General features: G+C 30.4%; 1 protein-coding gene across 4 annotated transcripts in view; it reads right to left on the bottom strand.

Annotated features, from left to right (window-relative positions):
• The window catches only part of LOC129939105 (acetylcholine receptor subunit alpha-like), a 198,873-nt gene that overhangs the window by 156,164 nt on the left and 27,805 nt on the right, over positions 1-14,904 (bottom strand). The window lies entirely within an intron of this gene.

The raw sequence follows: 14,904 nt of genomic DNA, 5'->3' as shown, positions 1-14,904 counted from the left end.
GTTCTTCAGAAAACGCATATAATGGGTTGATTATAGAGTGCATGCTCTCGGATCACGGAAGCATTCCAAACTATATTAGATGAACCTTGGCAATTGCATCGAAAGATGCTTTATATAGCCAGATGCCATAACTGACGATGACAAGTTGTAATGTCGAAAGCTTCCCAGTCGGGACCGTTTAAAGCATTTTTCACTTATTCGGATGAAAAGCTTGGTTTCCCAAAGCAGCTCCTTTTGATGTCCTTATGCTGGGCATACTCCTATGAAATGAACGGAATCCGCACGCTGTACCATGTTGCATATTGAACAAAAGAGTGGTAGATCACTTCTGTGGGGTATGAAATTTAACGGAAGCACATCTCCTCTTGCTCTAAGATATTTGAATTTTTTTGGTTGCTATGACAGTCCTTGAAATAGTTATGGGGGCCCAAGTTTAGTTCCAAGGTCCTGTAAATTTCTCTGTGAGTGGAGGCATCTGTGTCTTCTCTCCATTTTATTCGCATTTTGTCATCTATGTGCTCAATAAATATGTAAAGGGATTCCTTCCATTAGGTTCTTGGGTCCCAGTTCAGTTGAAGAGGATAGTTGTAGCTCTCTGCTAGGTCCAGAATATACTTTTACCATAAGGTGTTATTGGTGACTGCAAAGTTAATAAGTTTCTGTGGTAGTCTATCTGCATCCATATTGATTGCTTTAAGTATATAGTTGGTATTGAGTTTAGGGTTTGAATAAATAAAGCGGACATTCCTGTTTCAATCATTAACATATTATTGGTAAAAAACCGGGTAGTTGAAATGTTCTAAGAAGGTAATATCTTAACAGTTTTTCAACCGTATCAAAGTATTAGTGGACCCTGGGTACCATAAAACAAAATGGATTTCGCTACTGCTTCAAAAACTTGGTATTTTGCACTGTGCACGATAATACTTTGGAAACAATTGCTCCATGTGGAATTAATTGCACACTTAGCTTGGGATAGTTTTTCAGTTAAATGAGTTTCCATATTCAGATTTGAGGTGAAAATCATTCCTTTGTACTTGTATTGCTTAACTACTTCAATTGATTCTCTCGCAAATACCCATTTCTCTGCTCTGGACATTCTACCTTCACCACTGTTGAATATCATATTTTTTGGTTTGCTTAGGTTAAGCTCAAGGTCCCAATAATGACAGTATTCCGCAACTCGATTAATCATCATTTGCATAGATTCGAGTGATTTAAAAATTTAAAAGAGCCTTAATATGCATTCCTGCGAAAGTGATTCCACCTGAGAGGTGATCAATGATGTCTTCGATGTAAAGGGCGAAAATTGATGGACTTGTGTTGCATCCTTGTCTGACTCCACCTTCTGTTGTAAACCACTCTGACAAATCGCTTCCGCACCATATAGCCGATTTAGTTTCATCGTACAAGCTTTCTAAGGTTTCACCAAATTTGTGGCTCAAACCATAGTTATATAGCTTGTAAAACATTTTTTGCGATCAATGGTGTCAAAATCAAAAGCAGCTTTAAAGTCTATGAAGAAAGCATATAACTTTTGTTTTTTAGCAATAAAGCTTGCGGCTATGCTGCGTCACAAAAATATGTGATCGGACGTGGCATATAACCAGGACGAAATCCAGCTTGAAACTATTTCAGAAGTTTGTTTTCGTTGATCCAAAGTTCTAGCTGGTTTTGGAGAACACTTGTACAAATTTTAGCTGAGGAGTTCAACAGTGAAATTGCCCTATAGTTGGCTGGATCTTTGGAGTCTCCTTTTTTAAAAACCGGGTCAACTATTGCTTGCTTAAAACCAATCGGCACGATTTCAGTTTCGAATATTTTATTAAATGTTTCAGTTAGTGTGTTCTTGAATTCTGTTGAACTATATTTATAAAATTCCATGGGTATTCGGTCTAATCCTGGAGCTATTAGATCCTTCGCCCTAACTAATGGTTCCTCAACTTCTGAAGTCGAGATTGGCTTATCTAAGGTTTCATTAAAATGGTTTGGTCTACTGTAGAGAAAGTACGAATCCTTCATAGGTGGACTTAAAAGGTTTTGGAAGTGATATTTAAGAGGTTTGACTGTTAACTCAATGTTTATCTGTAGTTCAATTCCTTTTATTTTATTTGCTGCTTTCCAAAAATCCGAAGTATTTTTGCAGTTTGCAAGTTTTTTGGCTTCCGATTCAGAATGTTACTTTTTTTGCTCGACATAACTTCTTGTAGTGACTGTTGGTTGTATTGTAGAGTTCCTGGAAAGTTGCGGTGTTGAATTTTTTAAACGACCTAAGGTAATCAAATGTCTTCTGTCTTCTTTTAAACACTCATTATCAAACCATTGATTTCTGAAGTTTGTTTTTTGACTTTTATTTCCTGAAAGAGTTTGGTTTAGAATAGAGAGTTTAATTACTTCTTCTAAGTTTGACATATTACTTGTAGATCGCTCTGATAACAGGTTGTTAATATTAAGCCTATAGGTTTCAGCTATCGAATTGGCCCACACATTTTTTGGCATTAGTTCAAGCACACGCATGTTATCCACTTCGACACCTTCTTGCCCTATTTTTTCAATAATAGGGAGATGGTCAGAGTATGGAAATGAATCGACTTTAAAATACAGCAATAGTCAATAAAAGTTCGATGTTTGCCTTTGAAGTAGGTAAATTCTCCTTTTTGGTCTGACTTTAAAGTTCCATTAACAATTCTCAAGTCCAAAGAGTCTAAGAAATACAACAGTTTACGACCACATGTGTTAATGGTTGAATTTTTCAAGTTTCTTTTAATTCCTTGTCTCATATTCGATTCACCTTCCAAATTACCAATCCTTCCATTTAAATCTCCTATCACAAGTATATTTTTTTGACTATGCGATTAGCTCATCATTGCATTTTTTGTTGTTGCAGTTTATGTAAATCGGGAAAATAAAATGTTTTTGGGAGCGAGCCTCAAGCTCTAGAAAAATTACTCCGTTCTCAGCACTTTTAAATTCACATTTATAGATGTTGGCAACATTTCTCTTGACTCCAGCCTTCTGAAGCACATCCAGATTTTCTTTCTTTTATTGCTGGTACCCATTTAAAGCAGTAATTGAGAAATGTATGCTCAAATTTACAAATATCATTTTCTGCTACAAACGTTTCAAAAAGAAATATAAAATCCATTTTATTGATATACATAATTAAAAAAATCCAAAAATAAAAGCTTATTGCTCAATACGGAAATATTGTACGCTAAAATATTTATATTACATAAATTTAAATCTAACGAATTTTTTACAAATACAACTTCATTATGGCAAATATATAACTCCAATATTTAAGTCCGGCTCGAAGCAAAATGTGACTAATTAAATTATAGGCCTAGCTGCAAATTATCAGTGATCCCAAAAATTTTCCAAATTCTTGTCCTGAAAAAATAAAAAAAAATTGTTAAGGATTTTGTATCTGAATACCAACATGGTTTTGTTTCTGGAAGATCTACTGCTACAAACCTTTCATTGCTATGCGATTCTGTACTTTTCGGGTTCGAAAATGGTTTACTGAATGATATTATCTTTAAAGATTTTGCAAAAGCTTTTGATAGAGTTAATCATAGTATACTAATTTTTAAGCTTTCAATACTTGGTTTCCACTCTAATTTCATAAAATGAGTTTCTTCCTATTTAAGAAATCGGGTTCAATTTTCAAAATTGGGAAAGTTTAAATCCAAAAGTATTATTGTTATTTGTTATTTATCCTTTTTAAAATGACATTCCGGTAAATTTTAAATATTCGAAATATCAAATGTGTGCCGATGATGTCAAGATTTGTCGGTTCATAAAATCTTCTACAGACTGTCTGTATCTCCAAGAGGATATCCAAAAACTGGTTGAATGGTGTGAGTCTAACAAGTTGTTCCTGAATGTTGCCAAATGTCAGAGCCTTACATGCCATAGAGAAAAAACACCTTTCATATATGATTTAATTATACTATCAACAATACGAGTTTAGATAAGGTTACAGAAAAAAAAGAATTTGGGAGTTCTATTGGATGAAAAGCTTTCGTTTAATTAGCACATCGATTACATAGTCAGTACAGCTATTGGGATGCTAGGGTTTATCTAAAGAAATTCTAGGGATTTTTCCGACCCTGCAACCTCAAATCATTATATATTGCACTTGTTAGATCGGTACTGAAATATTACAGCATAGTTTGTAACCCCTATTATACCACTCATTCTTCTAGAATAGAAAAAAATACAAACAAGTTTTACTAGGTATGCTTTCTATAAGTTAAATTGGAATATGGAAGCATCAACTATCATTGATTTTAGCGACTATTCGATTGGAACAGAAAATTGAATTGCCACTTGCATCTTCGAGAATTGCTGCTACATTATTAGAAGGTGGTCGAGAAATTCTGCTATGGCAAAAGTTTTGCGATTAACGTGGATTATTTTATGGGATGAGTGCACAATTTCAAATAAAAAATAAATAGAAGCATTTAATCGAACAATGCAAGATTTACGCATTAATCAACAGCTGTTTTGGTTGTGCTCTGATATTGCTGTTCGGGGACTTTCGTCAAACATTGGCTGTCATTCCTCGATCAACTTCTACTGATGGAATAAACGCCTGTTAAAAGTTATCAGTTCTTTGGAGATATTTACGAAAATTGACACTGAACTTTAATATGCGTATTCACCTTCATAATGATGCTTGAGTTATCATAACAATTGTTGGAAATTGGTCATGGAAAAATACAAATCGACAATACCAACGGATCACTTTACCGAACAATTTTTGTACAATTGCGCAATCTATAGATGAGTTTACAGAAACTGCCACATGTAGTAACGATATATAACTCAATTGACAATATTGTGATATTAATCCACCAAAACTGTGATTGGCAGTGAAAAAGTTATTGCCAAATTTTATTGAAGCTACAATTTTAACTGGTAAACCAAAAGGAGAAGGGTGTTTGATACCGAGTATCGCTATGATACGAACTGACATGCCATTGGAATTCAAATGATTACAATATCCTGTGTGTTTACCATTTGCGATGTTCATAAATGATGCCCAAGTTCAAACACTTTACGTTTATGGGGTCGATTTGGAGAAATCATGTTTTGCACGTGGCCAACTTTATGTTGCCTGTTCCAGCTGTTTTAGACTAACCCATATAGATCCACCATAGTAAGAGTGCCCAATTCTTTTTTATTTTTTAGTTTTTACTCTTTGCTGATAAATATAATGTAAACAATATATTATTTGGGTCATTTGGACTTTTAAAAAGCCAGCAATTTAAAATATATTTTTGTTTGAATAAATGAACTAAATAATCATTTTTTTATAACTATGCCTCATACGTAGCGAAGCACGTACCGAGCCGCTATTTTGTATATAAACAAAAACAAGATAATATTAAAAAGAAAACTTCATAAAAACAACGGCCGACCTTTTTCTTAAAACCGAAAATTGAGTAGTAAGTCTGACTTGAGAAGGCTTAACATCGATCTTTTGCATATCAAATCAAAAGATGTTTCTTACTAAATTTTTATTTATTGGATTGTATAGTTTAACTTGGCAAGTTTTAATTTACTAAGTTGCAAAAATATTAGTTATATTTTAAGATCAAATCAATAAATTTGTGTTTATTAAATTTCATCATTATAAGATTCAGAAGCAATCTCATAAAAGATACCAAACACTTTAAAAATAGCGGATAATACGCTCCCTGAGTATAATATTAGATTTTCTAGTGTTAGTCCTTGAATACACCTTAAAATAAAAATCGTTGTCTTTCGATTTTTTTCCAACAAGATATGATATCAAAATTTTGTACTTCAAAACTTTGATGATCAGTCAGTTAGTTACGCTTTTTCCGATTTTTAAACTTCTTAGTGCCTTTTTAAGAACCTGGCTGTTTTTTGTAAATGCAATCATTGTAAATCATTAATTGAATTTAAAAACGATTGTACTCTTCTTTGAGTTAATTGGACACTTCTGTGACCTTTCATTGGGAATATTTTTGGGCCAAATTAAAATTGTATTGTACTTGAAAGAAACTTGAAAAGTTCCCATTCATTCATTTTATAGTTTTTTTTTTTCTATAAAAACGTATTTTTATTTTTGTGTTAGTTTTTGTTCCAATTTAATGGTAAGTGAAAACCAATTTTTAAAATTGAAGTATTGTATTCCTTTTAACTCATTTAAGACACCACGACCAAATTTGGCCCAAATTTTAATCATTTAACTGAGTGATACTTTGATTTAAGGGTAATGACTTTGTTTTTACTTCTACTAAAGGTCACCAGAATTTTTCTTAGGAGGAGAAGAGGGACCAGATATTTGAATAACATTTTCAAGTTTGTATTAAACTTTGTCTCCAATTAGGGGATTTGGAGCTCGAAACAGTACAATCAGAGAGTGACAATCAATGCAATTTATTATCAAAGTGAGAAAAAATAATAATATCAGTCAAAATTTACTTACTAAAATAAACTAAAGAAATTTAAATAGGTTTATCAAAAAATATGACATAAAGCTTTTAAACAAGCCATCGATAGACAGTATTTTATGTAAAAGGCCATCATTCATTCACTAAATAAATAATAATACAGATAATTCGAATAAAGAGTTACATTTTATAGCACACTTTAGATTGTTTTTGTGAGACTTAAATTAAATTATTACTCTTTTTTGTGTGTTTCTATTTGCAATGATAATAATAATATATTGCCATTTAATTATAAATCCTAGATTTATTTTTGAAATTCATAAATACACCCTCAAATCCATTCAACAGTACCATCAGGCAGGTACTTTATTCCTCTAATCCAAATATAATACCAATGAATTTGAATGTTGATTTTTTAATAATAAATATAACTGATAAATATTATATCTCATAATATTCATCATTTATGTATAATTTAATATAAGCATTGCTCAATCAAAGAAACTTATATAGATACAAATAAACCTAATAAATATAAAGAGTATATATAGCACCATCACAACATTAACATCAGATACAAAATTTTTGTCGCATTTCAAGACCGCACGCATTGAAAAATTGAATTATATTTTCACAAGTTTTTTTTGTTGGTAAATTAAATTAAATTTATATATGGAAAATATTTAAAAATCAAATATATTTATATCATAGCTACATGCATTTTATTCATCCACATGCTTTACTAATTTATAAAAAGTTGAAATAAATAAAAAAACGATAAAATAAATAATCAAATTAATAAATATACGGGAAAAACTAACTAAGAGTAAAGGTATCGATCTCATTCGTTTTATTTATGCTGGTTATTATTTATTTTAATATTTAATTGTTTTTTAATGTAGGTAGGTATGTACTCGTATATATTTAATATTTGGTTAAGAATGTGTTTTTGATGTTCAATTTATCGAGGTAAATGTATCTAAATGTGGTTGGTTTGAGTGTTTGTTTGTTTCGTAGTGTAAACCAAAAAAAAGAGTTGCCAAAGTCTCGGTATTTAAGTAGGGACTACTGCCTGAACGTGTGCACAACGAAAAAAAAGTAAAATGGATTTTGTTTTAAAACTTATGTCATTTGGTTTGAGTGTTAGACAGGATTGTGTTGTTTTTATATTTTTCAATTTTAACATGTGAATATTTTAGTTAGGTATGTCATTTTCAAATTTAAATTATTATTGAATTAGGTCCTGTGAAAATATAAAATTAGTATGCCTAAAGCTGTAAAGGAATAAAAGAACATCTACCATAAAAACAACTGACGTATTCCCATTTCGTTTTGATTTTCGAGCTGATGAAGTGTGTTTTTGTCAGAAATTACATTCGGACAGGACCTCGTAGCTGTATATACTCGTATATCACAGTACTGTGCTCACGAATTTGATATTCCTGGGTTGTGTTGTTAATTTTAATAAAAAAGATACGTTTTATAATTTTTAATAAATGATTTTTGTTATGTAATTCTATATTTTTAATATAGAGATTTTTTTAAAATTATTTAAGAGTGTGTTTAATTTATTTTGTTGATTATTTTTATTTATACCTTATCACTAATATTAATGCATTAATATAACAAAAATAATATAAAAATAAATTTAAAAAATTATAGATGTAGGTTCGGGGATAGCATGAAATTATTTTATTTTAACTTAAATAAACTTCCATTTCTTTTGACGATCAACTAAAAATAACAATTAGTTTAATATTAAATTTAAAAATGACTCTTTAGACTCATTGCAAAATGGGACTTTTCAACGTTGGAAGTGACAAATTAGCAAATATTTGGTTTGAGGAAATATCTTTTCTACAAGAAATGTTACGCTTTTAATTTAAACTTTCATCTGTTTGGTAAAATGTGGACGATATTAAGTTTCAAGCACAATAATTTAATAAAGCATTTATTGGCAAAATGTCTTCTCTATTTCTGAAAAAAGGAACTTATAGTGGTTTTTTTTCTTTTCTTGAAACGTCAAGAAATTGTCCAAGTGTCATTGTTACAATTTGTTTAAAATATTAAGGAACGTCAATTTTTACAAATTGTTGATCTGTCAAACCAAAAATTAAATATTTTATGTTATAACTTTAAATCACAAAATGAATATGAAATATGATATTAATTGATGAAGTAAATAAGGCACTAATTTGACATTTTCTCCAAGAATTTTTTTAGAATTTTTGAACCAAAAAGTTCAAGTTGTTAAATGACAATTTTACTATTAACATACTCGTATTTTTTTGACATTTATACGAGTCTCGAATAGGTCTTTTGTGATTTCGGTCTCAAAGGTTGGTACGATTGGTATTAGATTTGTGTCTCGATTTCTGTGTTCGTTGAGTAGTTGTGAATTTGCAATCATGTGTATTTTCCATTGGGAAAACAAATCAATCTATTACTGTTGATATTATTAAGTTTTGTTAGTGAAAATGAACTAACTGGGCTTATTTTGCAAGAGAAAACAATAGAAAAGATATTTATGTTTTGCTATGTTGCCACCAAAGGTTTATCTCAGTTTAGATTAAACAAATCTTCTTGAAAATTGTCCATTTTATTAATTTCAATTAGTTTTTTTGTTGCTAAGTTAATTTCAACTTTTGATTTTCACAAATCTTTCTTCTATTTGTGTGTTATTTTTGTTATTATTCTTACAGATCTTCTTTCAGTTTTACCAATTTTAAAATACAAAAATTTTGCTACTGCGGATCGTTTTGTTGGCAATTTCTCACTGTACTATTTATGGAATTCCAAAAAAAACGCACTTATTGTATTGAGGAAGACTTTTAAATATACATGAAATGACACCGAAAGGAAAACAAACGTCTTTGAAAATTCGAACGGTAAATCAGTACCAGATATAGAAAATATTGTCCATCTGAGTCGTTCCACAGATCATTACGTAATACACGATTTAAAAACAAAAAAATGGATTTATAATGTGAGGAGATAAGTAAAAGGAAATAATCTGGAGACGTACGATGAGAGCTACTTTTAAGGCTTATCAACTAAAATTCCTTCTAATCTTCAGAACTTCTTAAGATTTTTCCAAAAGAGACTACGAGTAAGAAAGTCACCAACGAAACTATCAAAAAAAGAAGCTTCACTATACTATTGAAGTAATGCCCGAAATAGCCGAAAAAGACTTAGGCTACGTTCACATGGCGATTATTCGATTCGATTTGTTTACGTATGCGGTTTTATCGAATACTAAAGTTTCACACGAGAAATATTCGATTCGATTTTTTCACGTACGGGTTTTGGGGCGTGGCAAGGGACACAGCACTCTCGGCAATCAACCGACCATCGTCATCATGGATCCACGTAATGCACGTAATGAACGAATTCGATGAAATTTTGTTCGTGTGAACGGCACAATATAAAGATAAGCGCTACTGATCATGTACACGATAAAAATACATTCCAGATTTATCGAATAGTAGTGACAAGTTTGTACGGTTCAGACGACCATATTTTTCTCGTATGCCGTATACGGGACTTTATCGCATGGAGTAGTGGGAGCAAGTGTTATATTTGTGCGTTCACACGAAGCCCATGCGGGAAAATCCCGTATTCGTGAAATAATTGTCACTTATCACTACTTTACTTAAGTTCTGGTGTTCGGAAATGTAAAAAATAAGTTCCGAAGTATGCTAAAACATATTTTTTCAATGCCTTAAGAAAGCTTTTAAAATGGAAAGTATACGCTTGCAAATATCAAATATAAGTGTCCGGTCATGTGTGACGTGATAAACAACAGAGTTTGTTTTGTTTTTAATATTTATGTGCTGTTTAATGGTTTAAATGGTAATTTTAGCTAAAATGCCATATAAAAGGGTTATAAAGTTTTAAACTCTCGTTACATTTTTCTTCTTGGACAAAATGCATTGCCAACATTTCTGCTACATGTTTCAGATTATTAGTGGAAGCCACTTTACAATGTACATATGTTTTCAGTCATATCTTGAATCAAAAATTCTAGGTTCTTTAAAACGGGATGAAAAGCATATTATATGAATTTGTTTATTGTGTAATGAAAAATTGTTGTCCAGGAGAAGAATCGTATCTATCATTGCTAACTTTCACAGTTAACTCCTGAGCTAACTTGTGGATACAAATTACAAGTTGATATTATGGATGCACTTCAAAAACTAGTTTACGAACGCTGTGGTGAAGTCATATTTGTGCAAAACATAGAAATATTGAAGTTTGGCCAACAAAATTTAAGGATTAATAAGAATAGTTAACGGTAGTTAAAAAAACAACAGATCACTTGTGTACCTCAAGGTAATTGATTTGGTCCAATATTCTTAATATTTATTTTCCAAAAGAGATTACCCTAGTTTCAAACTAAGCATGCACGATTAAAGGAATATTACCACTTTTATAATAAGTTTGAAGTAAAATCAAAACATTTAAGTATGGAATAGCACTAAACTTCTCTAACAATATTACCTTGGAGACAAGACCATGATGTAACTTAATTTTATGCAAAAATATCACGGTGTTCAATAACACTACCAAAGACCAGTTGAAAGTGCCATTGATTTAAATTTGTTTAAATTTTAATTTAACATACTGTGTGAAATTTCTACAAAAGGTGAGCAAGCTTTATTGAAAACTTTATGACGGCTGGGAAAGTATTTCTGACAACGATCAACACGAATTTATAAGCCAAACGTTAACATAATCAAAAACTCGGTCTTATCGAAAAAATCGTCAAATGACATGAATTACTATTTGGGCTTTAGAATAATGTCGATTCATGCCAAAAACTCAAATTGTAAACCTTTTTGAAACGATAGAGAAGATAAGGACCGAAAGAAAGAAGAAATTGAGGGTTTGAAAGGAGTTTTTGTTTTAAATTGTACAAAACTTTCGCATTTCTGTGTATTTCAAAACCCGAGTTGAATAAATTGAATTTACAAAAATACTTAAAGGTTTTTGGATTTGAAATAAATTTCCGGTATATTTTTCACACATTGTTATCCAACTATTCTAACACAAAATTGTAATTTTTTTAGAAAATGGTTCAACGAGTATTGCCTTTTTTATACATGAAACGAAATGCCTCAATCACACCAACCCTGCATCAAAGCCACTTCATAATGTTATTTTATTGTGTCTTAGGTGTTGAAGTAGGTTCTTTCATTAAAAAAAAACTTCCTTAATTGAATTACTGAACTATGTAGCGTGCTTTTTATATCCTTAAATGTATATTTATGATATTTACTTCAATGTCTTCAAAATCATGTTACACCCTGCATCTTTTTAATGTTGCATTCAATCGAATTATGTCTTCGGTGAAGAAAATATTTCCCAAATTTATACAGCATAAACAACTGTGATTCATACATTATTTAAGTCATAGCAGAGCTTCTCAAAACGTCTTTAAGAAGTGAGGAAAGCAATAGTTTTAACATTTGAAATACTATAGTGAAAGTACGGAACCAAGTGCTCGTATTAATTATTCTTTTGTTGAAAAGTTTCTCAGTTTTACGAAAAGACAGCTTGATACGTTAATACACTTAAACTTTTTATTAAATATTTGCAATGGCTGCACTTTGGATTCTTACACCTTCTTCAATAAAAATAAAAAAGCCTTTCACTGATATTTTTAAACAAATCTTAACTACCTTTTCTAATAAAATTCACACTATCCCCTTTAATTTATGACATTAGACCTGAATGAAAAATAATATTTATGAAGATTCTTTTTAAGGTAGGTATTTTCAAAAGTACCTACTATTTAAAGAATCTAAAATGGTCAGTTTTGTTTTATTAAAATATTCAACTAATTTTAAAATTTCTTCTGTAGTTGAAATTGGGAAGAAATTGTTTAATTTTGATCAAGACAATTTGAATCCCTTTAGCTCACGAGTCCTTTCATTCCAGGACGTAAAAAAACTTCTTGATAGGTTCTATTTAAAAAATTAGTGCTCTATTAGTTTGCATCTAAAATAAGCACCTTTGCATCTTTTATGTGAGGGTTTGCTCTAGAAAGGTGTTAAGAGAATATTTACTTGAAAATTAACACCAATTTGAAGATTTTATAGAATAGAGAATTTATATCGATTTTGTTTGCAAGGCATTTAATATTAATGAAGTCACGAAGATTTTTTGTGAATTTTGTTAGAAGTCTATGGGTTAGGAACAAGATGAACCCATGCAATTTCAGTTACTTACGGTTGAAGGTTTCTTGGTATCAAATAATTATCCATGCACTTTAAGTTTTCTGTGTCGCAGTATGTTGGCATTTAATGACTAAACATGCGACGAATTGTCATTGTGATTGATAGAAAACAGAGGGCTACATTTTTGAAAACTGGGATATATGACGCAAACATAGAACGCATTTGCTGTGACAGTCTTTTCTTATTGGACATGAAAGTGCTTTCAAATTGACAGCATTTTTCCGAACTGATCTTTTTAAACAAAATATCAATGGTAAACTTTGTGTTCTTCTCCAAGCAATCTAAAGGTTTTTTTTTTAAAGAATTCAGTAGTTTTCAATCAGGTCTTTGTCCATATGAATACCCTCACAAAAAAAATAAGATCAAATTAAATAAACATAATTAGCTTCAAGCATAAGCTTTACAAAAACTTATAAGAACCAAAATAACATTTATACTGACATAACTCTAGCTTTGCCAAATGTGTTTTAATCTAGAACTTCATTATAAAACACTATAATAATATATAACAAGAAGAATAATATTTTCCACAAATTAAAATTATTTTTATTATAATAGCTACAAGTCCCGTAAATCATCATCAATCATTCACAGAAAAACCAAATGTTTACTTATTTTGAAAAAAAAAAAAAAAATTTTCAATGTTATTTTTTTTTTGTAATTATATTAAATATATTATTAAGATATTTAAAAGTGCACAGAGATATTGAAAACTTTTTCTCACATTTAGATTGATAGTTTTTGAGTTTTGTTTTATTTTTGTCTTTGGCTTTAAAGTTTTAAACGGACGTAATCAATTTTTATTTAGTTCGCCGATGCCACACTTGAATAAGAATTTTGTTAAAATGCGATTTTTCATTTGAAACAAATTTATAAAAAAGAGAAAAGGAGAAGATATAAGTTCAATTATTATTATTAATAAGAAAAACCATCGATATTAGTTTGTTAAGTAAAATATTTTTTATTTAATTTTCGTTTAAATTATTAATGTTTTATTAAAGAAAAAATTTCCAATAAAAATTAATATATATATTTTTTTTCATTTTATATATTTTTTAATGTTCTCTCATTTCATGTATCTTTAGTTTCCTTTACAACAACAAGTAACACGAAAAATAAAACACTTATTTAAATGGTAGCTAAAATTTTCCATTAACTTCAAAATTAATAATGTTTATTAATTAATAAAATGTATATTCATTTTGAATATTCAATGAATTGTTTATTGTTTTCATTTGGAAATTGTATTGGTTCCTTCATGCAATTTTTTAAAAGAAAAACCAAAAAATAGCCAATAAATTCATGCAGAAAATAAAGAATATAATTTTTATTTTTAAATCGAACGTCAGTTTGAACCAAGCTTTAGGATGTGTTCGCGGCGTTTCGTGTTTCTGAACCACTTTAAATCTTTTTTTTTGTTCAAATTAAAAAATAAACACATGCTTCGAGAAATTAAAATTGTCGTGTGAGAAAAATAGTTTTTAGTATCGCGCAGTCTTATAAAACTGTTGCATGTCAGTATCGCGCAGTCTTATAAAACTGTTGCATGTCATCAACCATTAATCGAAAGTCCGTTATAATCGATCTGTTGACCTAGTCATTAATTTAATTATTTAGTTCTGCGGGAGAACTTTTGGCCTTCGGCGTTTCTGCAGAATTGCTAACGCCTTAGGACAGACGGACATTTCAGAACAGCTCTTGACACTTTAATTTCACAGTGCTTTGAATAGCTATCTCAATTCCATGATTTCATTGATGTCGAGAAAAATTTTGACAACGTCAAAAGGGATTTTATCTGGCTGCCTTTCCGTAGGAATGGTATCACGGATAAAGTTGAGTAAAGGTGACTTTTGACGTTTACAAATGTCATATTTTATACCGCGTAAAGTTGAGAGAAGAGAGAAGTGGGTGATGTTGCCAACTCAGTTTGATAAGTGATTTGCTGCCATTAGGGTTGCCTGCTTGAATAAAACAACGCAGAAACTTAAGAAAGACGCAAACGCGTTTGCAAATTTTTACTTTTGCATTCTAGATTGTCATTTATTCGCGTTTAAAAAGTTCTTTTCATTACTGATGTTATATTGTTATCAGCTGTAGATGTTGGTAATTTTGGTGAAAATATCTCATCTTTCATTTCGACACGAAAGTGGAAAGACAGATGAATTCCAACTGCAAATAGAATTGTGAAATTGCAAACTTCTTTTCAAAAGTTATGAGTAACAAGAGTTCACGAATAC

Source organism: Eupeodes corollae, chromosome 1 (assembly GCF_945859685.1).
Source record: "Eupeodes corollae chromosome 1, idEupCoro1.1, whole genome shotgun sequence".
NCBI classification, from domain to species: domain Eukaryota; kingdom Metazoa; phylum Arthropoda; class Insecta; order Diptera; family Syrphidae; genus Eupeodes; species Eupeodes corollae.
Note: the sequence above shows the minus strand (reverse complement) of the source record. Positions and strands in the feature narration are given on the sequence as shown.